Here is a 16,386-nt window from a genome sequence, read left to right on the forward strand (position 1 = left end):
ATTTAACCTTTTTATTTTCATTATTTCTACACGTATGAATTAAGATATTCCATTTTGTAATGTACATATGAATTAATAAAATTGAAAAATTGAATGCTCGTTCTGTGTTATATATAATATTTGTATGTACCTAGGTAATATCTAATATGTATTTTTTATCATTCGTTTAATATTATTTTATGGAGATAATGAAATGAGTAATGAGCCCGTGTCTAGTCAGGCAACTGGGTACATAAACAGTACAATTGACTTTCATTTCAAAATATAGAGTGAATGTTAGGTAGGTACTTTCTTTGAATAAAAACACGAAGTGAACCTCAAATGCTTTCTTTGTGGGCAAATTCGAAAGGAAAATAAATCAGTTGAAGAGTAGGCCATTGTATCAATGTGGACAAAAAAATACCCAGTTTAAAGATAGTGTAAATATAGATCATGTCAAGCAATTTTGTTTAGAACTTGTTTTTTCCCCTTCTTTATATTATTAAAGATAGATCACAATTATTAAAGTCAAGATACGTTATTGACGTTATTGCGTAAAAAACAAATCTTTACAGACGAATTCTGTATGTTTCCCGGAATCGATTTCAATATTAGATATTTTCTCAAGCTTTGCTGAAATGCTCTGGTTTAAATAAGTTAGGTTAATACAAAATCTCGAAGTTGTCTATCTTTTAAACGAATCCAATATAAAGATTTCTGGGGTGGTATTCCAAACGCTCTCGCGGCCGTATTATCTCGTGTATTTACATACAAAATACACGAGAAAAACTGTTTTCTCGTGCCGCGAGAGTGGTAGATAGCACCCCAGGGGTGGTATTCCAAACGCTCTCGCGGCCGTAGAAGAAGCTTTTATCTCGCGTATTTCGAACGTGAATACGCGAGATAAAAGCTTTTTCTACGGCCGCGAGAGCGTTCGGAATAGCAGTGCAGGTCTATAAAAACCTGTTTTAACAATATACTCATAGATGTCGCTAGTTTTCTAGGTACTTTCATTCTCTATAGTAAACTAACGCTCGTGGTAATTTTTTATTTTTTATTTTATTTTATTTTATTATATCTAATATTGAAATCGATTCCGGGAAACATACAGAATTCGTCTGTAAAGATTTGTAATGTAATATTCAAACTCAAACCGAGCATATAAAGTGAATCGAAAAAAATGCCATACGTAGATATTGAAGTCAACTACCTAAATGCAGAATGGCGAATAAAACACAGTGTGTAAAGTGATCACTTAACCCAGCCGATGAGAGCTCAGGGGATCTCCAAATTCGCAACGGCGCGGCGTCATCGCTGTTAAAAAAATAGGTAATATTATTGGGTGAGTTAAATTAAAGAATTAAAATGATGGCGATTCGTGTAATATTAGGTAAATCTGTCAAGTGAACGCACTGAGAGTCCGTTGCGCATTTCAATTTAGTAAGAATGATATAATAATTGAGGACAAAGCGATTTGCTTGCATACTGCATCAACAGCCCCTTTATTGTCGCATGAGAGTCCCCGTGACTAGAGGACTAGAGTGACTCTGGCCAGTCGGCGTGTAATTATGGCAAGCTGCCACCTTATTAGCACAAATTATTCAATCCATGATTACTCACATTACTATTACTAAACGTATTATTACAGCAGCATTGTAATAGAAAATTTTATTTAGCAATGCTATACATGCTAAAACTCTTCTATAGTTTCGTATCCACAAATAAGATGGCTCACCGAGAAAACTTATTTCGGATTTATTCGGAATAACGGTTAAAAAGGCCATTTTGCAACATTTTCCACAAAATAATATCTGATGATATTGACGCTCTCATGATATACTCGCTTCGATAAACTTAAACTTACCTCACCGTAATTTGCGTACCAATGCTGTCATTGCTTTATTAAATTTTAGAACCAACGGCGGATTCTTTTCACCTCTGTCGAGGATCCTCACAACATTTGACAAAATCTCTCTGAACAGCATTGTCGATATGTTCCTACAGCAAAGTCAAGCATTCAAGAAGCATGAAGCTGATTAAAAGATGACTCGCCATGTCTACATAGATCATGCTTTTACCATACCGACTTTAATTAAAAATTATTTTTAAGATGCTTAGGTTAAGTTCTGTCATTTTTAATGCCAACCTATAAAGACCGTCGATTGGCTTTCAAAAACTAATGAATTCACAGGAACTAGTGCAAAAGAAATTTTACTCAGGATACGATACCTATAAATTCACGTATAATTTACCGATTTTGTTGTACGTATAATATGTAATAGGTCAATCGAAGCTAAACTGAAAGTGCACAACGGAGTTTTAGACCCAACAATTATATGTGGAAGCGAAACGTGGAACTGGCAGAGGAAGGATGAAAGCCGAGTGAACGCGGTCGAAATGCGATCTCTTAGACAAATGTGTGAGAAATCAACGTATGACAGGGTTACGAATGATGAAATCAGGCGAGAGTGTAAATCTGAATCAGGTATAATTGATAAAATTAATAAAGGGTCTCTGAGATGGTTCAGTTATGTTAAACGAATGAATGACGAAAGAATGGTAAAACAGGTATATATGGCGAGAATGAACGGTAACGTGGGACGAAAACGACCAAGGAAGACGCGGCATGATCAGATAAACCAAAATCGTAATTCTAGTCATTTCAAAAGCAGACAGAACCGAAGGGCATGTACGACAAGATGTATGAATGTGGAAGAAGCTTGGAATGTATGCCAGGATAGACGTGTGTGGCGGTCCATTCTCTCTGCCTACCTCTACGGGAAAACGGCGTGACGATAGCAGTAGCAGTAGTAGTAATTAACATAGCACAATTTTTGTTCGAATCAACTGATGGGCTGTGAATAACTCGCCTACAGTCTGTATTGAATGCCGCAGCGAGACTTATTTTCCGAATCTCCGAGTTCAGTCATATCACTCCACTACTTCGGGAATAACAACATACAAACTACAATACAAACAAACTAATATTAATACAAACTCTGTCGGCTTATGTATAAGTCACTGCACAACTCTGATCCAGGATATCTAAGGGAACTTTGCATTACAAATGAAATAGCTGACAGACGTTTTACGCTTAGATCAGATCTACGTCGAAAGGAAAAGTTATTATACCTTTACGCAAATTAAGCGAACGCGCATTTGCGGTCGCAGGCTCTACAGCATGGAATGCTCTCCCAGCAGAGGTGCGAAACTGTGAGAGTGAAGTGATGTTTCGGAAGAAACTTAAAGTACATTGTTTTTCTTAAATTAAAAAAAGCTAAAATTAAATTGATATCTTTATATGTAATATATTACGAAAATGGGGCTGTATAAGTTATCCATAATAACAATAATAGGCGTTGGCTAATGAACGTTTGCAGCTACATACCGCATAGACATAGGCGGTTGGGATTCTATAATATAATAAATAGTTACCTTTTAGCATCGTAGGTTGCATCAATTTACCCGTTTACGCGTAGGTAAAGGGAGCACGAGACTTATAAAATATTTGTGTATTTAAATTTTGAGGTTATTTTCTTTTAGTCGAAAATAACCGTTTAGAAAATGGGAAACAAGTTGTGGTCGGGCGGGATTCGAATCTCGGACCTCCCGCTCTGGAGTCCGCGACACTACTAATGACTCACGAGACCACTACCCGCATACCGTTATTGGCAAAAAAGACATATTGGCTCATTGAAATAATTTTTTAAAAGACTAAAATCTTAAAAAATAAAATATAGAAATAAAACAAATGGTTGCTTACTTCTGCAGGGGAGACTCGAGGGGGGGCCGCGGCCGTGCGGTTCAGACTCCCCCCTCCTCGTTTCTCCCCTGCAGAAGTAAGCAACGATTTGTTTTTTTCTTTATTTTATTTTTTAAGATTTAAGTCGATCTAAAAAATTATTTTAATGTGCCAATATGTCTTCTTGCTCATACTGATCATCGTGGTTTTGGATGTGACAGGGTTTACAGAATACCCCGTATAGTTACATAATATTCAACGGTGGGCTTGGCACAGTAAAGAGATTTGCCGATTTTTGTACATAAATACATACAAATAAGTAGTTTAAAATAAAATCTGACGATGTCACGACGAAACCCGATCACTGGTAAAAATTTATAAATAAAAGTGGAATAAAACTATAAACGTATTTTTATTATTATAATTAAAATGCAGTTCCACCAAGAAACGTCAGTAGTAAAACTCAATCTCTTAAAAACAAAGTTGTTTTATTTATTTTATTATAATGAATAACCACAAAGTTAGTGCTTGAAATATAATTTTTATATTAAAAAAATACACATCTATCTATCATCATCATCATTCCATGTTTGCACCTAATGGTGCATAGAGCACTGAAGTGGTGCACCAATCGCAGCATATCTCGATAAATTTTGTTACATGAAGATAGGGTGATCAATCTTACGCTTCAGATACAGTCCAGGGACTACGAAATATTCTAGTGTGAAAAAACCCTTTCAAATAAATATTTCATATCAACCATGTCGGGAATCGAACCCGAGACCTCTTGTATGGTAGGCAAACGCGCTGACCATTACACCACGAGGGTGACCTATCTGACTTATAAATATATTAAATAAAAAAATCCATATTAAAAAACATATTTAATTACAATTTTTAGTAGCCTCTCTGGGATATTAAATGATATTGTAACCTATATTATTTCTTTAAAAGATCTTATATTTTTTATGCATGAAAAATTAGTTTGATTGGAAAGATTTTTTTTTTTTATATTTTAATCATTTTTAATTATATAAATTTACTTTCGATAAAAAAAATCGCTGGGTTGTATAGCAGTGACGATACAAAATTATTTTAATTTTATCGTTTTGTAAAAATGTATTTAGAAAGATTGTAAATAAGACAATGTAATACATTAAAAACATTAGGAAAACCTACCTTGAGCATGTCAAGGCATTGTTATATGTAATTTATGCAAAATGCAGCTATACGTAGTAGGAACGTACAAGTTAGGTAACGCAGCTTAAGTTGAGGCCATTCCAGTACTCAAACAGATGCAAAGTTTGTACACAGGGTGTTACTTTTCTAAATAAATTATATTTTTTATTTGAAGCACTAACTTTGTGGTTATTCATTATAATAAAATAAATAAAACAACTTTTTTTTAACCACGAATTTTTTTCCACCGACCAGTTTCAACTAAACAGGCTTCTTTCTTAAGGTTTACTTAACTAATTGATTATATCCTGTTTTATTTTATCAGTATGCTGCCAATGAAGCCAATAAATCAAGTATTTTTGTCTTGAAAGGATGGTAATGTGAGATGGATACGTTCGAAACTAGACAGGAGCGATCGTATCCATCTCACATTACCATCACCATCTCAGCACCTCTACAAAGCAATTTCTATCAAGTGGAAATTACTAGGGTTTATGCAAGCAATTCAGAAAGGGAATTTTAAAAATACTTTATATTAAAAATAATCGGGAAATATCACATACTACGAATTTAATTGTATTTTCAAAATCAGTATGGATATTGTGGAGAAATGTTTTCATATATAACTTTAAAAAATAAATTGTAAAAAACACATGTCACTAGAAAAACGCGACATGTTTGGCATTGATAATTGCGACGTCAAGATTCGTGACGATGTTCTAAAAAAAATAAACGATTATGAACAAAGTTAAAAATTAACGTGAATTGTGACGTATTAGGGGCGTGGCCGATGCAATGACCGTTTTTGCGGGAATCCGAAATTGCAAATATAAAAATGTTTTTTATGCCACTAATGAGTAACAAAAAAATATTTTTTTTTACTCGACAGTATTTCATAGACCCTTAATACTCGAACTTTAAAAATGTAATATAAAAAAGTAATATTTCCAAACTGTATGTTCACAGAAATGTATTTGTAAAATCGTCAAGCCTGAAGGCAAGTTTTGAAAAATTAAAATATACTTATACTTTCGGTTGAATTTTTTTTAATGCATTCGATTACTTATTGATTTTAGATTACTTATTGATTAATAATAATTTAACCTATGGTGGGTTGATGTTTATAGTATTCTAATTTATTTTTTTTATTACGTTTATTTATTTAATGCCAGGCAAACGCAATACGGTGACTAATTTCCACTTGATTTCCTTTTGCAGGATTTTCACCCAAGAGCAGCCCATGAATAAATTATTTATTAATACAAAATAATATAATAAATGTCAATCAACCCTAATTTTACCGTGCCGTCTTGATTTCGAAGATTCGTGTGAATTAAGTATTCGTGTTTAATAAACACATACTATTGTATCCTTCGGAAGACTGTAGAGACACATCAATACTAAGGCTATTTGAATGTATTGGATGGCCTCAACTAGAATTGAGTTACCTATATCTACATTGCATGAAATTGCCGGAAATATGATATGCAACTCTTGTTCGAGGATTTGATGAGAAAATGAGGTAATGGCTGTTTTTCATGTAAATGAATACAATAAATGACATTGAAGATAGAACGAGTCATCCAGGGGTGAATATTATATAGATTTAATGCATTAAACAATATACTACGTATGTTGGCTTGGTGAAGCTTCGGGAAATCGACCCAAAACATGAACAGCATTGAAACTAAAGTTTCGGGTGTTACTTTTAGAGATGAAACAAACATAATATGTGGCGGTTTAATGAGTGCGTTTTTGTCGACTTTTGTTGTGTTACCTATTTCGGCCTCGTGGTGTAATGATCAGCGCGTTTACTATCATGCAAGAGGTCTCGGGTTCGATTCCCGACGTGGTTGATATGATACATTTATTTACAAAGGTGTTTTCACACTGAATATTTCTTAGTCCCTGGACTGGTACCTGAAGCGTAAGACTGATAATCTTTTTTTTTGAACCCCAACAGGCCAGGAGGTCCAATTACAGTGGTGGATTACATCACAGAACACTCAGGCTTGAAAAAGATCACATTTTAATTTTTGTGTTTCCACCGGGAATCGAAGCCGGAACCTTCCGCGCGTGAGTCAAACGTCTTGACCACTTCACCACGGAGGTCGCCTTACCTTCATGTAACAAAAAATGATCAAGATACGCTGCAATTGGTGTACCAATGCAGTGCATCATTAGTTGCGGAAAGGGAATGATGATGATTTTATGTACATATTCACGAAGGTACATATTCATTTAATGAGAATTTCTGTTGCTTTTTAAAATGCTATTTGCGGCTAGTTTCGAAAATGTAATTTCTAAAATTTAATTGATTTGATGCATGAATAATTAATTTTGTCGATTTGTTTATTTATTTAATTTATTCATTTTTTTTTCTTCTAAACTCTAAACTGTTGTAGCCGAGCATACTCTGGAGAAAATCGGTCGGGTAGAGCCAAGGATAATACCCGCACTCTCATGTAGAGATATCTCAGAAACTTCTTTTGGATTTTCTCTATCATAAGAGAGTACTTCAGTTCATGTGGTCCCCAAATCATCGAGCCACTCTCGAGTCTACTTCGCACCAAGGAGTTGTAAAGAGTTCTCAACATGCGGGTATTTTCAAAAACCCTGGCAGTACGCAGAACGAACCCTAACATCTTCAATGCATTACCACTGATTGTCTCTATGTGTTCATGAAATGTCAGGGTGCTCACAAATCAAACCCCCAGGTCCCTAACATTTGATGTTCGTATCAAATTCTGGTCATTCATTTTGTAGCAAAAAAAAGAGTTTTTTGGGCTTGTATATCCGACTGGACCTATTACAGGGCCATGGATAGTAGCGAGACACTCCATTCGGTAGTCATAGAGAGGGGAAATGACAAGACCGCAGGATGTGTTTAGAAGATCAGCACGTACGGGAAACACATTACTTTTTATATACGCAGGAATTAATTCAGTCTAAGACCCAGTTCACAAAATCCACAAGGCACTATATAATACCATAGGGTGGATTGATATTTAATGTATTATAGTGATTTTTTTTATTTAATGCCAGACAAACACAATAACTAGTACACCTCGCGGCTGACTAATTTCCACTCAATTTCCTTTTGCAGGATTTTTACCTGTTATAAATTTTAAATAAATACAAAACAAAACATTAAATGTCAATCCTTCCTAATTTTACTGTGCCGTGTGGATTTAGACGATACGTGTGAAATGGTACTAAATGGATATTTGTAAAATAAAATATCCGTGGAATTTTCATAACCATCAATCATCCGAAGAATTTTTATTTTTGAACTCATTGAATTACATATACATTAAGTTGATAATGTTAACGCAAGTTTAAGAGTTGTTTGAACAGTTGTCATACATTGCTCGTGCTGCAATTATGTAATGACAATCGCTATAATAATAGAATGAGTAACAAAGCGAACAACATTTGTGGAATCCGAAGAATTTTCCTGTATAAATCATATTCGGCTTTCGGGCGTCTCTCGTTACAAGCAGCTGCAGAGTGAGAATTCCGGAGGTCGCCCAATATTTGCACATTCTTATACCTACTCGTATGCACACAGCACACAGCGCCTTCAGTCTTTCGTTCATGACTCATGACAGTCATGACTCGGCTTATTGTGCCTGAACAATAATTTGCGGGAATTGCGGCAATTGCATTTTACGGATAAAGTCAAACGGGTTTGAAATCCGCTGTCATAAGTTTCCCACATTCATTCTTCTTTCTTGAGTAACTGCAACGCCCCACGAAATATAACATGTATAAAAAAATGATAATTTTAGTCTTATTAAACCGCATATTTGCCATTCGTCACTAGTGATTGTGCAACATGCGCCTAGGCGCATTGTTATAAATATAAATACACATTATAATTTTATATTTAACGTTTCTACCTCTCTAATGGAGCAAGATACTCGTTCCTGAACCTATATTTTATAGGTACATCATAGAATAATACGTTGGTACAAAATATATCGGGTATCCACACAAAAAGGTTCGGTCAGTAAGTGATCGAAATGTAATTCTACACTATGAAAAACTGCTTGTACGAAAAGTAAATTTACTGCACTTTTAGAGGTACACAAAAAAAACTTCAAAAAATAAATTATTAACAAAAACGAATCTTTATTTCTTAGCAGAATGTCACAAATAGCGAAACCAAGATAACGTCATTCCACCCCACAGCCCCGTTCCACAATTACTTAAAAATGGCGTACGTACCTGTATAAGTTATAAAATGAATAATCAGTAAAAAAATTACTTTTTGATCGAAGACCTTAATAAATGTTATTAAAACAAACAAACAAACAAACCATCACGCAATTTTCCCGTAGGGGTAGGCAGAGAGAATAGAATGCCATATCACTCTATCTTGGCATACAGACCTCGCTTCCTCTACATTCATACATCTTCTCATGCACGCACGCCGATTATTCCTACTTTTGACATGTCCATCTTCAAGTATTTGATGGACTTGATCGTGCTATGTCTTTCTCGGTCTTCCTCGTTTTCTGCATCCATCAACATTCGCATCGTAGATCCTTTTAGCCGTTACTAATATTTGTATATAACCACTTACCGACTTCTCTATGTATACCGGTTTCGTGACGTACCCGTCTCTTCGTCAAGACACCATTTAAACCAACATGCAAACTAACATGCAAAACCCACTATACATCTTCACCATAGTTGTTGCACAAAAATATATACAAATAACAATATTGGTAAATTATAGCTAAATAATAAAGATAAAAATAGTTTATTGAATAATACAGGTGTTTACCAATTGAAATGCAATTCTTGTCCCTTAGTTTACGTTGCAAGAACATCGAGAAATTTTGATATCCGTTTTAAAGAACATGTCTTCACAAAAATAATTTATCTGAATTCGCAAATCACCTGATCAATTTAAATCATGACTTTAATAAAAATACAGGAGTTAAAAATCTTACATACAAATAATAAAGGGGTAAAAGTCAATAATATAGAAATATTTCACATTAGGAAAGCTTTAAAAAATAATGTTCCTTTGATCAATAATCAAACAAACATCCAATATAGTCCTTTATACGATGTTCCACTGTAATGGTCACCCTTTTAAACCTTTTAAGCTCACCCCCTCCCTCAATCCCCTCTACTTTTTTAAACTATTTCTCAAACAACATAGAATATTTTCATAATTTAATCAGTGCATGTTTGTCCTTATGGGTTCATATGCTTATTAAAATGCATGTCGTGTTGGTTTTATATTTTTGTGCAACAACTATGGTAAAGGTGTATGGTGGGTTTTGCGTTTTGGTTTGCAAGTTGTTTTAATTGGTGTCCTGACGAAGAGACGGGCGCGTCTCGAAACCGGTAGACATAGAAAAGTCGGTAAGTGGTTATGTACAAATATTTAATAACATTTAGTAAAATGTTTGACCACAAAGTTAATGCTTTAAATATTAATGATATTTTATCAGAAGACGTTAGTAACTCTTCGGCCTAGTTTTATATTAATATTCCCGATCTTACGTTTATTAAATCCAGGAGCAGCTAGTAAGCCACGGTATAAGCAAATGAAAACTAAAACTGGAAGAAATCATACAAAAAGAGAATCTTTTGAATACTTATCACCATCAATTTCATTATGTACAACAGGTTCTCGGTTAAATACGATAATTATAATATAGGAATACAAATCTACCTATGTAATATTTATTAGTAAAATATTCATATTCATATTGATCGTCTGTTACACGAAGGTAAGCAGATCAGTCTTACGCTTTAGGCGCAAGTCCAGGAACGATGAAATACTACGGTGTAAAACGAACTTTGAAATCAATATTTCATGTCGACCTTCTCAGGAATCGAACCAGAAACCTAAAGTATGAACCGGCCAACCACCGCTTTATTAGGCGGAGTCATTTCCGCTTCGTTTTCCCTTTAAATATTTTTTACCTGAGAATAGCCACCGAGTGGAAAACGCTCGTTCAGGTTCTGGTTCTATTTCACACGCAGCACTATTCTTCCTTGATACGGATACGGAGATTTGAAAATAAGGAAATGAAATAGGAAGTTCTTAGCAGACGCTTCTCTTTTGCAAGTATTAAACCATTGCGGTGTTCAAAATATTGCCACTGGAAGAATGTTATATTTAATTATTTATTTTATTATGTATTTGGAATATAAAGATCTAGAGTTATTTCTCCACATTATTTTAAAGTTTGTTAAAGAGAATTAATCCATTGACACTGGTGAATCTTGTGTTATATATTTAATGATACTATAATCATTTAATTAATATTTAACTTTAATTTATTTACTCTCGTATCCAAATCAAGAATACAGATATAAATAGATGCACGATGAGAAATCATCTCATATAAAATATCGCTTTTCATACAAAAGCTAGGCTCGGTAACATTATTCTCCCTAGAGTAGATAGTGGATAACAGTTTGGCAACGAGAAAACTCTCATTCCTCGTAATTTATTACTTACAATTACTATGTAATAATGTATGTTTACTAATACGAAACCCACTGAACATCTGTTGCATTTATACGAGTGTTGAACAAGTATGTAAGTCGTATCTTGAAGAACGTATTTTAAACATCTCAAAAATATAGGTACTTAAAAGATAACGGAAGCTTCTGCTGTCGAATAATAATGTATCTGAGAGAAAAAATGACAGTTCAAGAGAAAATTCATGTAACATAATAAATTGTCTATACAGTAAGTGTTTATTATATCTTAAAGAAAAAAAAATATTTACATTATATTCAAGTGGGTTTGGACAAGTGGAGCAAATGGACAGCGATAGAATGGGTAAAAGGATTAACGAAGCCATTGTTGATGGATGCAAAAAACGAGGAAGACCGAAAAATATGTTGTCACTCAAACTTGTAATGCTCGTGAGTCAACAAATGATCAAAAATGATATTTTGGCGTTTTCTGTTAGGCTGTGTGTAAAACTTATGTATTCGTACAGTGTTTAATTAATTTTAATATTGGAGACTAAAATAAGTTCTGGCTGCTTTTATTCGACGTCTCTCGGCTTCAAGTCGTATGGCACCCAATTCGCTTGCTTTCGAATCATTCCTAATGCTTTTAAACGTATGGCAACTGTTGTGCGATCAACTCCTAATGATTCTGCAAATTCGTTTCGCGTACGACGTGGGTTTTCATCGAGTAATGCTTCCTATTATTCGTCTTCAAACTTTTTCGGCGCGTCAGAGAGTTCTTTATCTTCAACATCAAAATCAATGTTGTTCCCGACAGAGAATGGTTTCCGTAAGTCTCCACAATAATTCTATGAGCTTTGGTGGCAATAAAAAAAAGTAACGTAGTAAAATGTCCCGCAAATGATGAAGTTGGCTGTAGTATTGCCCGGTGTAAAAAAATAATAAAGCATCATCTGTCGGGAAACAGCGGCATCTTATTCAAGCCCCTATTATTTCGAAAGAAAAACTTCATTACCATTCGTTACTGAAGTAAAAACTGTTTTCACTCTCCCCTGAACAAAAATAAATTTGGGACTTACAGGTTTTCGACAAATACTCGAAGACGGACAAGAGTCAGAATAATCGTCGTGGAGTTTAGAGGAAGCGAGATCTGTGTATAAAGTGGCATTCTATCCTCTCTTGTTGTTGTTTCTAATAGGTGCTAGGCGCAAGAGCAAAATACGGCCGGATTTGACAACGATTGCGCAAATCTACACGAGACAGTAAAATCGGGGTAGAGTGAAGAGATAGTAGACGATTGATCAGCTTCATGGTTTACTGGCGTACCGGTGTGCTAGTGCGTTTGCCTACCATTAAATAAATAAAGTAAGAAAAAAGAATTCAATAAAAATCCCATCTGTGGAAATCGCAAACATTTTTTATTTTTTTTAAAGGACTAACCAGCCAAGTATTTCCTTAAAGGCATGTCAGCAGGTAGGAAAGAGGCGATATGGAAGGAGGTAATTAAATATACACTACAGCACCCAGACCAATTGAGAAAAAACCTTTCTTGGAGTTTTTTCTTCCAACCCGCGACGCCTGTTTCTCAGTTGGCCGTCTAATCAACTGCACCACGACGCGTTAGGCTGAGTAATGAATGTAACAGTGTCTAGATTTCCATATTTCCCAAAAATTCCTTCAACTCAGTTGGGTTACCAGTAATATTTTATTCGTCTCTATTTAAATATCAGACTATTTGGATAGAAACCAAAGAGGGTTATATTTTAATATAAGCCCAAAAAGATTTGAATGTACTCAAAACATTTCGAATGCGTTTCTAAAGTTCCATTATTTATTTAAAAATTAATTTACAAAGAATAAATACTTTGGCGGACTTATTGCTAAAAGCAATATCTTCCAGCTTACAAATTATTATTATTATAGATAACTTAGATAGCGCCATTTTTGTGATATAATGCCTCGAGGACTTTTACAAAGTGATTCTATGAATATAAATTTAATTTGAACTTAAATTTTATAATTCAAGTAAAACAAATTATTTTGCCTTCACATGCTACGGATTTATTTAAGAGAACAGGGGGGCAATCAGTTATCTCACAGTTTCGCACATCTGCTGGAAGAGCGTTCCATGCCGTAAGGCCTGCTCCGCTGTTGCGCGTTCATCGAATTTAATGCGCTGGTTGCGTAAAAAATAAGGTATAATAACTTTTCCTATTGCCGTAGGTGTAGCTGATCTAAGCATAATACGTGTGTCAGCTAGTTCATCTGAAATGCATAGTTCTTTTGGATCGGAGCAGAGTTGTGCAGTGACTAATACATCAGCCAACAGAATTTGTATTCCACCTTCTGTGAAAAATGTAGCCGGTGTAATTCCCAAAGCAGCGGAGTGATATTACTGAACTTAGAGATTCTAAAAATAAGTTTTGCTGCTGCATTTTATACAAACTATATGCTAGTCAGTTTATTGTGACCTGCGTAGATATCATTACAATAATCGACTCTAGACACTACAAAAGCATTATTTATTAATTGACGGCCTTATCCGGCAATTTTTTGTGTATGCATTTGCTTTGTTTCAGCTGGTTGAAGCATGAACTTATCGTCCCACCAATATGAGCATCAAGAGAGGAGTCAAAATTAATGAAGAAAATATTCTTTGGACCGTGTAGTTCCGTATCCTGAATTAAATTCTGTCGTCTGCCCGAAGCCATCCATAGTTGTTCCGTTTTAGATGGGTTTAATGTTAGTCTATTTTCAGTCATCTAGTTTCCTATTTTCTTGATGCATCAATCGTTTAAGTCAACGAACACACTCCTCTCGCCTGGTTTACAATAAAAGTAATAAATATGTGTATCGTCCATATCCTTTGACAATGTTCTCTATATCTTTAGTTTCTGGGAGATGGAGGAGTGGTCCGAGTACTAAGCCTTGAGGCACTCCCGTAGACGCTTGAAAGTTGGGCGAGCTTTCACCCTGGACCACAACTGCATATTTTATTTCATGAAGATATGAACTGAACCACATATATGCCTAATCACAGATACCATAAATTTTCTCCAGGCGTTCAAGAAAAAGATTATGGTCTACAGTATCAAATGCAGCACTCATGTCCAAAAAAGCCAACAACACAAGATGACCAGAATCTACCGCCGTTATAATGTCAGACGGTACTCTTATATCTTCATTCTCCGTGGAATGAAAACGTCGGTATGCCGAATGCCTTACCGAAACTGGAGAATTATGCTCGATATAATTAAGGCACCCACGAGAAACTAATTTTTCTAGTATTTTTGATAAGCGGGGAAGATTAGAAATATGACGAAAATTGGAAAAATCATCCAAATTTAGTTGTGATTTTTTTAAAGTAGAGTGATGTGTTTTTTTTTACAAAAATATCGAAATCGAATAAATTAGGTAATTTAATGTGTCGTCTTTAAAGTTCACATTCCATTCGTTTTTACGATGGGTGTCTTTTTACTTCATGATGAGTTTCCTTGTAGCCTTCTGAGTGGTAACACCTACATTCATTATTTGATCATCTGAGATCGCGATCCTAGGATAAATTAATATTTAAAAATTTACTATCTAGAATATCTAATTCAGAAAATATTATCTATTTATTTTTACTTAAGGCATCGCATCTCACATTGGGGGTCGCGAGCACCTATAGGAGGATCGAAGTAGCATTTTGTAAAATACGCGTACCCGCACAAAAAATCATATTATTAAATAATGAGTTTTAAGTTATGGGTATAATAAATAAACATAGTATTATTTGATATATGTAAGCCAATTATTCACCGATGAATAATTGAAAAGTTTTTCTATAGCCTTTTCAGGAGGTTGCGATTCACGATACAAAACAGATTGAGAAAAGATGCACTAAACAATATAGAAGGCAGGTACAATATATGCATAACTATCTATATATTTTCCACGAATTTGTACCTCTGAACATAAAACCTTCCTTGTAAGAATCACTTGAAAGGTATGTGGTGACTTCTACACCCATGATTCGATAGCGGAAACCTTTATGAGATATTACATGCACGGATAAAAGAAACGACAATAGTTGTCCTACGTGTTAATAATATTGCCATAAATAATTCAGTAACATATTGGGTTTTAAACAATGGACAGAAAGCGCAGTTCCAGAAAGAGATACTTACAAAAGAGCGACCGCACGACATGACACCGCTCACAATAAATCACAAACTAAATCACTGAAAAGTTAAGCACTCTGGTGTTATGACCAAATATTTTTGAAAGACGCACACCAGGATTCAATATCTTCACTTAAACATCGAGAGATACTTAACACTTTTTATGAAAAGAATGTTATTTTTATTGTAAAATTCATCCGAAACTTGGTTAGGCGAGCCTGCGCTTGACAGCAGTCGCTGGTAGCTACAGCCCAGGCGCGTCGCTGGTTTCAGCGTGAACGTGAAGCGATCGACCTCATCTCTACCTCTAAAGTCTACACTGGGTACAGCCGGTACTCGGTATACTTCTAGCCGGCCGCGGCCCCGACAACTGTTGAACATACATCGAGGAATACACTGCCTCGATATCGCTTTCTCTGTTTCACGCGGAGAGTTAAATGAAACAAACGCCCTCGAACCGATCATAGGTTCCGCTTTGTAACACAATCCGCGAATACCTGAGATACGCGGTAGTCTCTTTTATACGTGAATCGTATCCATTAATACGAAAGGGACAAAAGATCGTCGCAATATGCATGGAATGTGATGTATGGAGGTGGAAATGCGGGTGTCGTTTTGAAAGACCAATATTTTTTTAATTTCACTGAACTCGCGCCTACGACCTGATGGAAATAACAGATTTGTTTATGTAGCTTTACAAAAAATGCCAAAAGATATGGGTACTGATAAAAATATTATTTTATTACAGCTTGATTCGGCAGGCGGTGCAATACCCAACCAGCACAAAGTATAAATTAATCAGAAAAACGATAAAGGAAAAACTTAAGGATTATCTAAAACGAATGCAAGTACAATAATTTTGTTTTTTCG

The 16,386-nt window shown here is 35.0% G+C and overlaps 1 protein-coding gene across 1 annotated transcript in view; it reads right to left on the minus strand.

Annotated features, from left to right (window-relative positions):
- LOC148273480 (ATP-binding cassette sub-family G member 8) overlaps nucleotides 1-15,859 on the minus strand; it is a 69,682-nt gene extending 53,823 nt beyond the window's left edge. The window contains exon 1 of the mRNA XM_088238649.1: nucleotides 15,523-15,859. The gene's annotated coding sequence lies outside the window, so the exon portion shown is untranslated. The remainder of the gene's footprint in view (nucleotides 1-15,522) is intronic.
- Nucleotides 15,860-16,386: the final 527 nt, after the last annotated feature.

The sequence above is a fragment of the Micrasema longulum genome, unplaced genomic scaffold (genome assembly GCF_059751315.1).
Source record: "Micrasema longulum isolate JH-2025_06_02 unplaced genomic scaffold, ASM5975131v1 h1tg001939l, whole genome shotgun sequence".
Lineage (NCBI taxonomy): Eukaryota > Metazoa > Arthropoda > Insecta > Trichoptera > Brachycentridae > Micrasema > Micrasema longulum.